This window comes from Pseudophryne corroboree, chromosome 1 (genome assembly GCF_028390025.1).
Source record: "Pseudophryne corroboree isolate aPseCor3 chromosome 1, aPseCor3.hap2, whole genome shotgun sequence".
Lineage (NCBI taxonomy): Eukaryota > Metazoa > Chordata > Amphibia > Anura > Myobatrachidae > Pseudophryne > Pseudophryne corroboree.
This window is the reverse complement of record NC_086444.1, coordinates 630,664,924-630,680,246: the sequence shown is the minus strand read 5'-3', so window position 1 is coordinate 630,680,246 and position 15,323 is coordinate 630,664,924.

Genomic DNA, 15,323 nt, shown 5'->3' with positions numbered 1-15,323 from the left:
TTCTTCCCTGTGTGACTGCCCCCCAGCCTCGAAGGCTGGCATCCGTGGTCACCAGGACCCAGTCCTGTATGCCGAATCTGCGGCCCCCTAGAAGATGAGCACTCTGCAGCCACCACAACAGCGACACCCTGGCCCTTGGAGACAGGGTTATTCGCCGATGCATCTGAAGATGCGACCCGGACCACTTGTCCAACAGATCCCACTGGAAAATCCTTGCATGGGACCTGGCGAATGGAATTTCTTCGTAAGAAGCTACCATCTTTCCCATGGCTCGCGTGCATTGATGCACCAACACCTGTATACGTATTAGGAGGTCTCTGTCTAGAGACGACAACTCCTTGGACTTCTCCGGGAGAAACCCTTTTTATCCTGTTCTGTGTCCAGAACCATACCCAGGAACAGTAGACGCGTCGTAGGAACCAGCTGCGACTTTGGAATATTCAGAATCCAGCCGTGCTGTTGTAGCACTTCCCAAGATAGTGCTACTCCGACGAACAACTGCTCCCTGGACCTCGCCTTTATAAGGAGATCGTCCAAGTACGGGATAATTATTTCGGCCATTACCTTGGTAAATACCTCGGTGCCGGGGACAGTCAACGGCAACGTCTGGAATTGGTAATGACAATCCTGTACCACAATTTTGAGGTACTCCTGGTGAAGGGGGTAAATAGGGACATGCAGGTAAGCATCCTTGATGTCCAGTGATACCATGAAATTCTCCAGGCTTGCAATAATCGCCCTGAGCGATTCCATTTTGAACTTGAACCTTCGTATATAAGTGTTCAAGGCTTTCAATTTTAGAATGGGTCTCACCGAACCGTCTGGTTTCGGTACCACAACATTTTGGAATAGTAACCCCGGCCTTGTTGAAGGAGGGGTACCTTGATTTCACCTGCTGGAAGTACAGCTTGTGAATTGCCGCCACTACTACCTTTCTCCGAGGGCAGCAGGCAAGGCTGATGTGAGGTAACGGCGAGGGGGAGTCGCCTCGAACTCCAGCCTGTATCCCTGTGATACTATTTGCAGAACCTAGGGATCCACCTGTGGGCAAGCCCACTGGTCCCTGCAGTTCCCGAGACGCGCCCCTACCGCACCTGTCTCCACCTGTGGAGCCCCAGCATCATGCGGTGGACTCAGAGGAAGCGGGGGAAGATTTTTGATCCTGGGAACTGGCTGCTGGTACAGCTTTTTCCCTTGTCTCTGTGCAGAAAGGAAGCGCCTTTAACCCGCTTGCTTTTCTGAAGCCGAAAGGACTGTACCTGAAAATACGGTGCTTTCTTAGGCTGTGAGGAAACCTGAGGTAAAAAATTTTCTTCCCAGCTGTTGCTGTGGATACGAGGTCCCAGAGACCATCCCCAAACAATTCCTCACCCTTATAAGGCAAAATCTCCATGTGCCTTTTACAGGCAGCATCACCTGTCCACTGCCGGGTTTCTAATACCCTCCTGGCAGAATGGACATTGCATTAATTCTGGATGCCAGCCGGCAAATATCCCTCTGTGCATCCTTTATATATAAGACGACGTCTTTAATATGCTCTATGTTAGCAAAATATTATCCCTGTCTTAGAGTATTAATATTATCTGACAGGGTATCAGACCACGCTGCAGCAGCACTATTTATGCTGAGGCAATTGCAGGTCTCAGTATATAACCTGAGTGTGTATATACAGACTTCAGGATAGCCTCCTGCTTTTTATCAGCAGGCTCCTTCAAGGTGGCCGTATCCTAAGACGGCAGTGCCATCTTTTTTGACAAACGTGTGAGCGCCTTATCCACCCTAAGGGATATCTCCCAACGTGACCTATCCTCTGGCGGGAAAGGGTACGCCATCAGTAACTTTTTAGAAATTACCAGTTTCTTATCGGGGGAACCTACGCTTATTTACACACTTCATTCATTCATCTGATGGGGGAACAAAACACTGGCTGCTTTTTCTCCCCAAAAATAAAACCCCTTTTATGTGGTACTTGGGTTCATGTCAGAAATGCGTAACACATTTTTCATTGCCGAGATCATGTAACGGATGTTCCTAGTGGATTGTGTATATGTCTCAACCTCGTCGACACTGGAGTCAGACTCCGTGTCGACATCTGTGTCTGCCATCTGAGGTAACGGGCGTTTTTTGAGCCCCTGATGGCCTTTGAGACGCCTGGGCAGGCGCGGGCTGAGAAGCCGGCTGTCCCACAGCTGTTACGTCATCCAGCCTTTTATGTAAGGAGTTGACATTGTCGGTTAATACCTTCCACCTATCCATCCACTCTGGTGTCGGCCCCACAGGGGGCGACATCCCATTTATCGGCCTCTGCTCCGCCTCCACGTAACCTTCCTCATCCAACATGTCGACACAGCTGTACCGACACACCGCACACACACAGGGAATGCTCTGACTGAGGACAGGACCCCACAAAGTCCTTTGGGGAGACAGAGAGAGAGTATGCCAGCACACACCAGAGCGCTATATAATGCAGGGATTAACACTATAACTGAGTGATTTTTCCCCCAATAGCTGCTTGTATACACATATTGCGCCTAAATTTAGTGCCCCCCCCTCTCTTTTTAACCCTTTGAGCCTGAAAACTACAGGGGAGAGCCTGGGGAGCTGTCTTCCAGCTGCACTGTGAAGAAAAAATGGCACCAGTGTGCTGAGGGAGAAGCCCCGCCCCTTTTTCAGCAGACTTTTCTCCCGCTTTTTTATGGATTCTGGCAGGGGTAATTTATCACATATATAGCCCTGGGACTATATATTGTGATGATTTGCCAGCCAAGGTGTCTTATATTGCCCTCAGGGCGCCCCCCCCAGCGCCCTGCACCCATCAGTGACCGGAGTGTGAGGTGTACATGAGGAGCAATGGCGCACAGCTGCAGTGCTGTGCGCTACCTTGGTGAAGACCGAAGTCTTCTGCCGCCGATTTTCCGGACTCTTCATGCTTCTGGCTCTGTAAGGGGGACGGCGGCGCGGCTCCGGGAACGAACACCAAGGTCGGGTCCTGCGGTCGATCCCTCTGGAGCTAATGGTGTCCAGTAGCCTAAGAAGCCCAAACTACCACCTGTTAGGTAGGTTCGCTTCTTCTCCCCTTAGTCCCTCGCTGCAGTGAGTCTGTTGCCAGCAGATCTCACTGTAAAATAAAAAACCTAAATATACTTTCTTTCTAGGAGCTCAGGAGAGTCCCTAGTGTGCATCCAGCTCAGCCGGGCACAAGAATCTAACTGAGGTCTGGAGGAGGGTCTTAGTGGGAGGAGCCAGTGCACACCAGGTAGTCCTAAAGCTTTCTTTAGTTGTGCCCAGTCTCCTGCGGAGCCGCTAATCCCCATGGTCCTTACGGAGTCCCAGCATCCACTTAGGACGTCAGAGAAACAAATGCAGTTCTAACATAAATCTGGCAATCTAGACATATAACACAAATGTCAAACAAGACACCCTCCAGCCTTAGGAGCCCTGTAGGGTCACCTAGAGGAAACGTGAAGGACCCTGACCTGGAATCGCGGGTACGTATCCGGACACCGTACATAACAATGTCCACGTATCACTTCTGTCTCATGAGAGCCAAGGTCTATATGCAAAAAAGATCTTTGGACCCAGGGGCGCCATTCCCAAAAAGACAGGACAAGCCTTTAGGTTGCATTCAGGAAGTGGTAGTCTTTGGTCCTGTGATCAATTTCGCCAGCCTTTTATATACATCTCATGTACCACTCGTACAACACACTCATATCATGCAATCATACACTGATAACGAGACAACTTATACTTTAAAGACAGAAGGTTACTGGATTCTTGGTTCCCCGCTAGCCTGTCCCCACTGAACCCAACCATACCTCAGGAAGAGCTGAAAGAGAGTAAGAAGGTGCCAAAGCACTTGTCTTTGCTTACCCCACTGTACAGATTTATTTCAGCTGGTTCCTGGGCATCAGCGGTTGGTCTGGTCAGTGACGGCAGGAATGTAGGGGAATCCCGGATGAGCACCCAGGAAATGTAATAGGCTTACACCTCAACTATCAACGCCTTAGTAGCCCTTCTGTCTTGGAGATTCAAAGTACTGTATACAGCCGGCTGGAGAGCAAGAAGTCACACTACACAGTTGTTGTTGTAAGTATAACACTGCTCTGTCCTGTGACAGATAAAGCTTTTATTTATACCAAAAGAGAAGTGGGCTATTTACATGCCCTCCAATCACAGTGAAGTATAAAGTTAGCTAATCATATATATAACAAGTTTCAGTGACATAGAAGGTAATATTCAGAAGAGACAGTCCCAAACTATTCCTGGAGGGGTGTAGTATGGTATGCCGGCGGCTGGGCTCCCGGCGACCAGCATACCGGCGCTGGGAGCCCGACCGCCGGCATACCGACAGTGTGGCGAGCACAAATGAGCCCCTTGCGGGCTTGCTGCACTCGCCACGCTGCGGGCACGGTGGTGTGCTACGCGCGCCACGCTATTTCTTTTCTTTCCAGGGGGGTCGTGGACCCCCACGAGGGAGAATACATGTCGGTATGCTGGCTGTCGGGAATCTGGTGCCGGTATACTGTGCACCGGGATCCCGACAGTCGTCAACCTGAAGACCACCCTTCCTGGAGTCTGTCTTGTCAAAGAATGAGGCGATTGCTGAAGATCTTCTATTTCTGTAATTCTCTGTCTCCTGGCTTTGCATTCTTATCTTGTAAAGTATTTAAGGAAACCACCTGTTGTCTCACACATACAATAGAAGCAACGATCACCTTATAATATATGTAAAGAGACATAGATACAGTATTTAGAATATAGGGGGTCATTCCAAGTTGTTCGCTCATTGCCGATTTTTGCTATGCTGCGATTTGTTTCAAAATGCGCATTCGCAAGGCACGCAGGGCGCATGCGCTTAGTTATTTAACTAAAAACTTAGCAGTTTTGCTGTGGATCCTGCGGCGCTTTTCAGTCGCACTGCTGATCGGTGCATGATTGACAGGAAAGGGGCGTTTCTGGGTGGTAACTGAGCATTTTCCGGGAATGTGCTAAAAAACACAGGCGTGTCAGGGAAAACGCGGGAGTGTCTGGAGAAACGGGGGAGTGGCTGGACGAACGCAGGGCGTGTTTGTGACGTCAAACCAGGAACTAAACGGACTGAGCTGATCGCAATCTGTGAGCAGGTCTGGAGCTTTTCAGAAACTGCTAAGAATTATTTATTTGCAGTTCTGCTAATCTTTCGATCGTTATTCTGCTAAGCTAAGATACACTCCCAGAGGGCGGCGGCCTAGCGTGTGCAATGCTGCTAAATGCAGCTAGCGAGCGAACAACTCGGAATGAGGGCCATAGTGCAATATTAATACAGCAAAAGCATTTTAATCAATATTACTCTTACACGTCTTAAAGATTGAATGCCATTCATCTTCCGTCAAAGAGTCAGTAAAGTCACACTCCCATTTTAATAGAGAAGGAAATTTGATAAATACTGAAGGCTCTATCAAAAGGGAGTACCACCAGGAAATTCCACATTTACTATCAACCCGTTTCAATCTATAATAAATATAGGCAGGGAAAGATGAGATCATATGTGGGGCCAGAATGATACTAAACAGCCAATGCCTAAGTTGGAGAAATTTGAAAAAGTCTCCACGGGGAAGGGAGTATTGAGTTTGAATCTGGGTATAAGGGAGCAAGGTTCCTGAAGAGATGACCTCTGCTAGCAAGGAAATACCCTGGGATGTCCAGGATTCAAAGGAAAGATTTGGTATTATAGAGGCCACTCCTTCAAGAGAGAGGCGGGTACAGGGAAGGGGGATGTCAGGGTTTGAGCTAGCAAACTCTAGCCATGCCTTGCGTGTATTCAAAACCGATGTAACTCAAAGTAGGGGTGTAGGTCTACTGATGTGGGGAGGCACAAGCAGTCAGTCACTGGAAGGGAGAAACTAAATCCCGTTCTAAGGTTACCCACACTTTGGGATTGTCAGGGGCAAACCAAGCCCCCACCTGTGAATGAATGCTTGCAATTTGATAGTTATGTAAGTCTGGGTATTCAACTTCCCTGTCGTGCTTGGCGCGGGAAAGAGTTTTCCTCGCCAATCTGGGGTTTTTCCCTTTCCAGATATACTTTATAAAGGCAGTATGGAATTTATTTTAAAGAGATTTGGGAACCAATAAAGGTATAGTTCGAAAAGGTATAATATTTTGGGAAGTAACATCATTTTCAGAGCTGCGATTCTGCCCAGCCACGAATTATTCTACATCATCCAATCTAATGTCATCATGGGTAGCTTGTGAAGAAGAGGATTATAATTAGCCAATATTAGATTTTCTAATTTAGGAGTGATCTGGATACCGAGATATTTGAAGCTTCCATCCTGCCAGTTGTAAGGGTAATCAGAGCGTACAGTTCAAAGAAGATCGGGATCAAAATTAATAGGGAACGCTTCAGTTTTGGACCCATTCAGTCTATAATAAAAGAACGTGGAGTAGTCAGCTAGGATATTATGTAGATTAGGTAATGACGTTTCTGGGTCTACAATAGTTAACAACACATCGTCTGCGAATAAGCATATTTTATATATCTTGCCAGAAATAGACCGTCCCCTTAGCATGTCAGTTGTATGATTGTTTCGCCCAATGGTTCAATAGCTAGCGTGAAGACCAGTGGGGATAGGGGGCAGCCTTGGCAAATGCCATTTGTAATTAAGAAGGGGGAGGACAGCAGACCATTCACGAATACACTATCTGATGGAGCAGAATACAAAGACACTGTCGATGTCAAGATACGCCCAGCAAATCCAAATTTGTGCAGCACTGCGTTAAGATAGCCCTAGTGAAGTCTATCGAAAGGCCTTCTCTGCATCCCGTGACAGTAAAAGCAAAGGGTCAAAGGTCGCAGAGAAGGCCTCAACGCAGAGGCGGAACTACCGCCAGTGCAACCAGTGCGTTGCACTGGGGCCTGCCACTGTCCAGGGGCCCAAAGCATGTAATGAGTCAAACTGACTCATTACATGCCACTGTGTGCTGCGGGAAACCGCCACCCGCAGCACACAGCCGCCCAGAGAGGAGAGGAGCGCAGCGGACACGAGGGGAAGGAGGAGGAGGGAGGTGGAGGAGAGAGCCGCAGCAGCGCTGTTTTATTGGTTGAGGTGCTGCTGCTGCTGTTGTCCCTTTGCTTCACTATAGGCTGTCTTCCGCCGCTGTGAAGCGCATCCCAGCATTCACAGTGGCGGAGAACAGCCTATGGTGAAGGACTGGGACAGCAGCAGCTCCTCCACCAATAACACAGCACTGCTACGGCTCCTTCCTCCACCTTCCTCCTCCTTCTCTCCTGCCTGGGAATCGTGATCTCTGCTAGAAGCTGCACCGAGGAGCCTGAGCGAGCGGAGAGAGTAAGTATAATTCTTTCTTTCTTTCTTTCTTTCTTTCTTTCTTTCTTTCTTTCTTTCTTTCTGTGCAAAAAGGGGGACTGTCTGCCGTAATGTGTAAAAAGGGGAAATCTGCCTGCCGTAATGTGTAAAAAGGGGGAATCTGCCTGCCATAATATGTAAAAAGGGGGAATCTGCCTGCCGTAATGTGTAAAAAGGGGACGCTGTCTGCCGTAATGTGTAACAAGGGCACGCTGTCTGCCGTAATGTGTAACAAGGGCACGCTGTCTGCCGTAATGTGTAACAAGGGCGTGCTGTCTGCCGTAATGTTTAACAAGGGCACGCTGTCTGCCGTTATGTGTAAAAAGGGCACGCTGTCTGCCGTAATGTGTAAAAAGGGGACGCTGTCTGCCGTAATGTTTAAAAAGAGGATGCTGTCTGACGTTATGTGTAAAAAGGGGGACGCTGTCTGCAGTTATGTGTAAAAAGGGGGACGATGTCTGCCTTAATGTGTAAAAAGGGGACACTGTCTGCCGCCATGTGTAAAAAGGAGAATCTGTCCGCCGTAATGTGTAAAAAGGGCACACTGTCTGCCGTAATGTGTAAAAAGGGGACGCTGTCTGTCGTAATGTGTAACAAGGGCACGTTGTCTGCCGTAATGTGTAAAAAGAGGGCGCTGTCTGCCGTTATGTGTAAAAAGGGGGACGCTGTCTGCCGTAATGTGTAAAAAGAGGGCGCTGTCTGCCGTTATGTGTAAAAAGAGGGCGCTGTCTGCCGTTATGTGTAAAAAGGGGGACGCTGTCTGCAGTTATGTGTAAAAAGGGGGATGCTGTCTGCAGTTATGTGTAAAAAGGGGGACGCTGTCTGCCTTAATGTGTAAAAAGGGGACACTGTCTGCCGCCATGTGTAAAAAGGGGACACTGTCTGCCGTCATGTGTAAAAAGGGGAATCTGTCCGCCGTAAGGTGTAAAAGGGTCTCTACCTGGTGTAGTGGTGCTACTGTGCAGCGTAATTTGAATCATGGAGACTACGATGCCGTTTCTTGCACACAGTGCTAAAATGTCTAGTTACGGCACTGTTGCTAGTTATCCATTTCTCTGGCCCTGAGCAGGTCCCCCTCATCAGATCCTCTCCAGGGGTGAGGGGGTGGACTTGGATGGGATGAGGGGGGGGTGGGGTGGCAAAGCATTTTGTCTCACCTGGGCCCACCGCTCGCTAGTTCCGCCACTGCCTCAACGATATCAATGATTCTTCTGGAATTGCCTGGAGATTGTCTACCTTGAACAAAGCCCACCTGATCCTGGTGGATGAGTGAAGGGAAAAGAGGATTGATTCTATTTGCAAGCAACTTAGCATAAATTTTAACGTCTGTGTTTAGTAATGCAATAGGGCGATAATTAGCTAAAATAGTCGGGGGGTTTCTTGGTTTGGGCAATGCAACTATTCTAGCTTCTAGCATTTCTTTTGAAAAGCTACCACAGGTCGAGGCTTCATTAAACACCTGGGCCAAAATAGGGGAAAGTATATCTATAAGAGGAGTAAAATATGTTGGTATAACCATCAGGACCCGGGGCCTTGCCAGAAGGGAGGGAGTGGATAACAGTTTAAATTTTCTTCTGAGACCAAGGGCGTTCTAGGGAATGCAAGGAATCTGGGTCAATAGAGGGTAGATTCACTGCAGCCAGGAATTTGTCAATCTCTGCAGCTGAAGGCTGTGGGGTGGAGGGGTCATCGGATAGGTTGTACAGTTTGGCATAATATGTGTCAATAGCGTTTGCTATGTCTGACAGTTCTGAGACCTTAATTCCTTGCATATCAGCAATTAATCTAATGCGATCCTTTGCTTGCTTCCCTCTTAATTTCCAAATGAGAAGCCTTCCCACCCTGTCACCCTGTACATACAATTTCTGTTTCAGAATAGAAAGAGATCTATGTACCTCCTTTAAAGTTAAAACATTCCATTCCTCGCGGACCTTCAACAATTTGCAGTACAGTTTGGGGTTAGAAGGGAACTGTTTATGTCTAAGGTCCAGATCCGCCATGTGGACTTCAACGTCAGCCAGATGATCGGCCGCTTTTTTACGTAGCCTGGCAGCTGCCTGAGTGCTGGAACCTCTTACCACAGCTTTTAGGGAACACCAAAAGGTGAATAGGGAAGTGTCTTCAGGCTTGTTTGTCTCTAGGAAAAGCTTAAGGGATAGTGTAATTGTCTGCTTAGCCTCCAGATCAAATAGTAAATGATCACTGAGACGCCAAGGACTGGGAGGAACCCTAACCGAGTTGACATCCCAATATAAACATAGTGCTGCATGATCCGACCATGCAACCAGCAGAATGGAAGCCTTTGAAATCTGTTGTAGTACCCATTTATCTGAGATAGCCAGATCAATATGGGAGTAAGTGTCATGAACTGGAGAATAAAAAGTATAATCCCTGGTCGATGGGGTTTTTTTGCTCTCAAGACATCGAATAAATCATATTCACAGAGGATTCGTTTGAACGCAGAGGAAAGGTCATGAGTGGGTCGTTTACCAAACCTAATGCCACGTAATGATTTATCAAGGGACGGGTCGAGAACCATATTAAAATACCCTAGGATCATAACCAACGCTTTCCGGTAAGCTTGGAGGGAGTTACAAAATTTCTTCACGAAGGGGATCTGTTTAGTATTAGGGGCATACAGCACTGCAAGAGTCACCTGTTTATCTTCTAATTTCCCTATGAGAATGAGGTAACACCCCTCCTTATCCACCACCTGTCGTTCAAGTATGAAGTTGCAAGTATTAGAGATAAGGATAGCCACCCTTGCTGTTTTGTACGGGCCGTTAGATTGATAGCAATGTGGAAATGTGGGATTTGAAAATTTAAGGGGGGAGAGGACTGAATGAAATGGGTTTCCTGAAGGGCTACAATGTGCGCTTTATGTTTGCTAAAGTGGCGTAGCGCTAATCGCCTCTTATTGGGTGAATTTAAACCTTTGACGTTTAGGGATAATAACTTAATCACTGAAAATATTGAGTAAAATGATTTACCACCTTATAGACAGATGCTGTATCATAAACACATGAGTGTGTGTGACTATACAAGGAGAAAATCAAAAAGATAAGTAGATGCATTGGAATACTGTTTTCTAAACTGGAAGTGTATAAGAAAAATAAAAAAAAAACAGGAGGGGTAAACAACAACATAGATAGAATGTAAGGGACATAAGGGAGAGAGAAAAATATCACCATAAAGGGGATATAGTAGGACACTTCCTGGAGCGGCACATTGGGGTCGTGGGAGAGAGGCTAGTGCCTCCATCATTCCTAAGGGAACTGGGAGAACATATGGGAAATAAAAATATACAAAAAATTGAGCGCTTGAGTTCCTTTTCCGTTCGGGTAACCCGCTGCAGTCTAATGTGATGTCTGAGTCTCGGCCTGGGCCTGCTCATTTACTACTTGTCATGACTTTACGGTAACGTCCCTACATATCTTGGCTGCGCCGGACCAATACCATACGCCAATTTCACATGTTAACCTTAATAGGGTCCCTTCAGGCCCATTTGATTTGATTCCAGGGAAATGACTCAATTTGGATCCGGTAATCCACCATAATTCTGCTCAGTTATGTTTACAGTACATAACGGTTAATTCAGTTGTTGGACCTCTGGCTTCCCTGAGGGCCCTATAGTTTATTTCCCAAATTAAAATACAAAATGTATGTTTCAGCAGCTCCATATTAACAATAACAGTTTAATATATAAAAAAAATGGAGCGCTTGGATATGTGTAAGAATGCTCATACCTGTGGAATAAAATTACTTAGTGAATGTATACAGCTCTTTTCTGATTATGTTTGATAAACAACATCAAAGCACTGAAGCCGCCAGCGTTCTCTCACACGGCTAACCGTATCAGTGAAACCAAGCCGGAGCTTGAGCCACAGGAGACGGAAGCAGCTGAAGTTACAAGAAATCGCTGAAGCTGAAAGTGAAGGTAGGGATAGCAGGGAAAGACATCTTGCTCCCACAAACCAAGATTATACCGGATTATAGGAATCCTTGGGTTTACTAAAATTAAATAACTCAATCCCTTTTAAACATAATCACAAAAGAGCTGTATACATTCACTAATTAATTTTATTCCACAGGTATAAGCGTTCTTACACATATCCAAGCGCTCCATTTTTTGTATATTTTAAACTGTTATTGTTAATACGGAGCTGCTGAAACATACATAAAGTGCGGTATTATTTTGTATTTTAATATGGGAAATAAACTATAGGGCCCTCAGGGAAGCCAGAGGTCCAACAACTGAATTAACCGTTATGTACTGTAAACATAACTGAGCAGAATTATGGTGGATTACCAGATTCAAATTGAGTAATTTCCCTGGAATCAAATCAAACGGGCCTGAAGGGACCCTATTAAGGTTAACATGTGAAACTGGCATATGGTATTGGTCCAGCGCAGCCGAGATATGTAGGGATGTTACTGTAAAGTCGTGACCAGTAGTAAATGAGCAGGCCCAGGCTGAGGCTCGGACATCACATTAGACTGCAGCAGGTTACCCGAACGGAAAAGGAACTCAAGAAACAAACACCAAGTCTGTGAAGAAAGCAATAGGATTCAATTAGACTTGTTTGTTGTAGACCATTCTTGTGAAATACGCAATCCCTCTAAGTTGGTAGAAGTCCAAGTTCCAGGAAAGCAGAAGTTTTACACCCTCATCTGGAGTAAAGGCATCATGAGTGGAGCAATTTTTTCGGATCACAAGCTTTGTGGGGAAGCCCCATCTGTAGGGGATATTCGCTTTCCGTAAGACCTTAGTAACTGGGTAGAAGGATCTGCGAAGGGCCAGAGTTGCTGCAGATAGGTCGCCGAATATCTGCAGGTCACCCAGGGTAGATGTGGAGAAGTCAGACGGTCTGGCAGCCCGTAGAATGGCTTCTTCAATATGAAAATAATGAAGGCGCATTAAGGTATCTCTAGGGACGCCCGGAGGTGCGTTCCTGGCCTTTGGAATATGGTGGATGCGGTCTAATGGAAAGTCCGTAATCTGAGTCGTTTGCATCAATTTCATGAATAAATCTGTCACATATTCCTGCAGCTCCGAATTAGAGACTGACTCTGAAATTCCCAGAATTTTAATGTTGTTACATCGCTATCTGTCCTCCAAATTGCAGACTTTACTGCACAAGGATGTTACCTCCGCCTGAAGGTCTTCATGTAGTGTTATGAGACTTAACGACTACCTCCATTTTGGTTTCTATGTGATCAGTACGATGGCCGACCTCTTTTATCGCCTGTTGACAGGATTGTAACGCAGATTTAAATTCCATTGACATATCCGTCTTGAACAAGGCCAGAAGTTAATTCATCGATCCCACCATCAGGGGGGCGTGGTCTCCTAGAGATAGCGGCTGCAAGCCCGAAGCAGAGGCCAGTTCAAAAGGCGCACTCAGGGCAGATAATTGGGGTGGATGTTTATCTTGTTTGGGTGGAACTTTGAGGCACTGTGCCGGGAAGTGGTTTTAAAAAAGCTAACTGGAGGAAGGAATACCTGCAGGATCTTTCTGTCATTTAGGTATTGATGGCAGGTAATCAATAGAAGATCCTGTTCAGATCCGGTTCAGGAGAAATCAGAATCAGTCCCAAGGAGCAATGGGGGTAATTCCAAGTTGATCGCAGCAGGATTTTTTTAGCAATTGGGCAAAACCATGTGCACTGCAGGGGAGGCAGATATAACATGTGCAGAAAGAGTTAGATTTGGGTGGGTTCTTTTGTTTCTGTGCAGGGTAAATACTGGCTGCTTTATTTTTACACTGCAAATTAGATTGCAGATTGAACACACCCCACCCAAATCTAACTCTCTCTGCACATGTTACATCTGCCTCCCCTGCAGTGCACATGGTTTTGCCCAATTGCTAACAAAAATCCTGCTGCGATCAACTTGGAATTACCCCCAATATTCGGGAAACCGGTCAAAACATATCAAAGTGATGGAGGCAACCAAGCATATTGGCTGTCAGGCACCCGGTGGAGCAGGCAGCGGTGCGTGGAGGCAGAATTGGAGCTGAATGCCTGGAGCCCCCAGGATTCACCTCCGTGCTGCAGGCTCACTAGGCCACGCCCCCAAAGTATGCCTTTTTGCAGATGACAGGGTAGACACACTAGGGGGAGGTAAAACAAGTGATTGAGGATCTAGGTAGACTAGAGGAATGGTCAACCGCAAGAGAAGATGGTGCCGCTGGAGGCGCCCGGGATACCACATTGCATTGCCGAAAAGGTGAGTATACATGACTTGCTACTTAACAAAGCTATATATCGCATCAAACTGATACAATATATAGTGATAAGTAACAATTCAGTTTTTGTTTTTTACATGAATAGACCCCTGAGTGGATGTTTTTAAAAATGACATTGTTACTACTTTCATTTGTATGTGAGCATTCATAATACATTTACTTTGGTAGAAGGTGTTTTTTTGTTTTTTATTTAAATCAAACCTAGGCCCTCATTCCGCGTTGTTCGCTCGCAAGCTGCTTTTCGCCTACTGGGAGTGAATCTTAGCTTAGCAAAATTGCGAACGAGAGATTCGCAATATTGCGAAAAGATTAATCTGTGCAGTTTCTGAGTAGCTCGAGGATTACTCTTCCAGTGCGATCAGTTCAGTGCTTGTCGTTCCTGGTTTGACGTCACAAACACACCCAGCGTTCACCCAGACACTCCCCCGTTTCTCCAGCCACTCCCGCGTTTTTCCCAGAAACGGTAGCGTTTTTTCACACACTCCCATAAAACGGCCAGTTTCCGCCCAGAAACACCCACTTCCAGTCAATCACACTCCGATCACCAGAACGAAGAAAAAACCTTGTAATGCCGTGAGTAAAATACCAAACTGCTTAGCAAATTTACTTGGCGCAGTCGCAGTGCGAACATTGCGCATGCGCAATTAGCGGAAAATCGCTGCGATGCGAAGAAAATTACCGAGCGGACAACTCGGAATGAGGGCCCTAATTTGAATGCTTTTTTCACTATCAAAACATACAATATGTTGAAAATATTTTCATTTGTTTTTGACCTAGTTGTGTGTGTATATCCGTTTGTATGCTCATCCCAACCTTAACTAACATCTGTAATCTCTCTCCCGCTCTTTCTACTGGTATCTTTACTTCCCTGTTCAAGCATGCAGTGATTACTCTCATTCTGAAAAAACTAAATTCTGACCCTAATTCTCTCTCAAACTACCGTCCCATCTCTCAGCTCCCAGGCCCCTCCAAGTTATTCGAGAGACTTACCTACATTCGCCTCACACACTTATTGGACCTACTTCAGTCAGGATTTCATTCCCAACACTCCACAGAGACAGCACTGACTAAAGTAGGGAATGATCTAGTCACTGCGAAGTGTAAAGGCTCATTACTCACTTCTTATTCTTCTAGATCTCTCTGCTGCCTTTGACACTGTTGACCATTCTCTTCTCATACAATCACTTAAATCCCTAGGTCTTCAAGACACAGCCCTCTCTTGGTTCCTATCCTACCTATCTAATCGCTCCTTCAGTGTTCGCTTCTCTGAATCCACCTCCTCTTCACTACCTCTTTCAGTTTGAGTACCGCAGGGCTCAGTCTTAGGTCCTCTGCTTTTCTCAATCTATACCGCGTTTCTTGGTAAACAAATCAGCTCTTTTGGATTTCAGTATCATCTGTACGCAGATTATACTTAAATGTACCTATCCACCCAAGATTTGTCACCATCTGTATTGGTCCGTGTCACTGAATGCCTTTCTGCCATTTCATCTTGGATGTCATCTCGCCACCTCAAACTTAATATTTCCAAAACAGTGTTAATTGTATTTCCAACGACCAATAGTAGTTACCAACCTGATAGCTCTATCACTGTTGAGCACTCAACAATCAATACTACCCCACAAGCTCGCTGTTTAGGTGTCATGCTTGACTCAGAACTGTCCTTTGCTCTCCATATTCAATCTGTCTCAAAATCATGTTATATGCATCTAAAAAACATATCCAA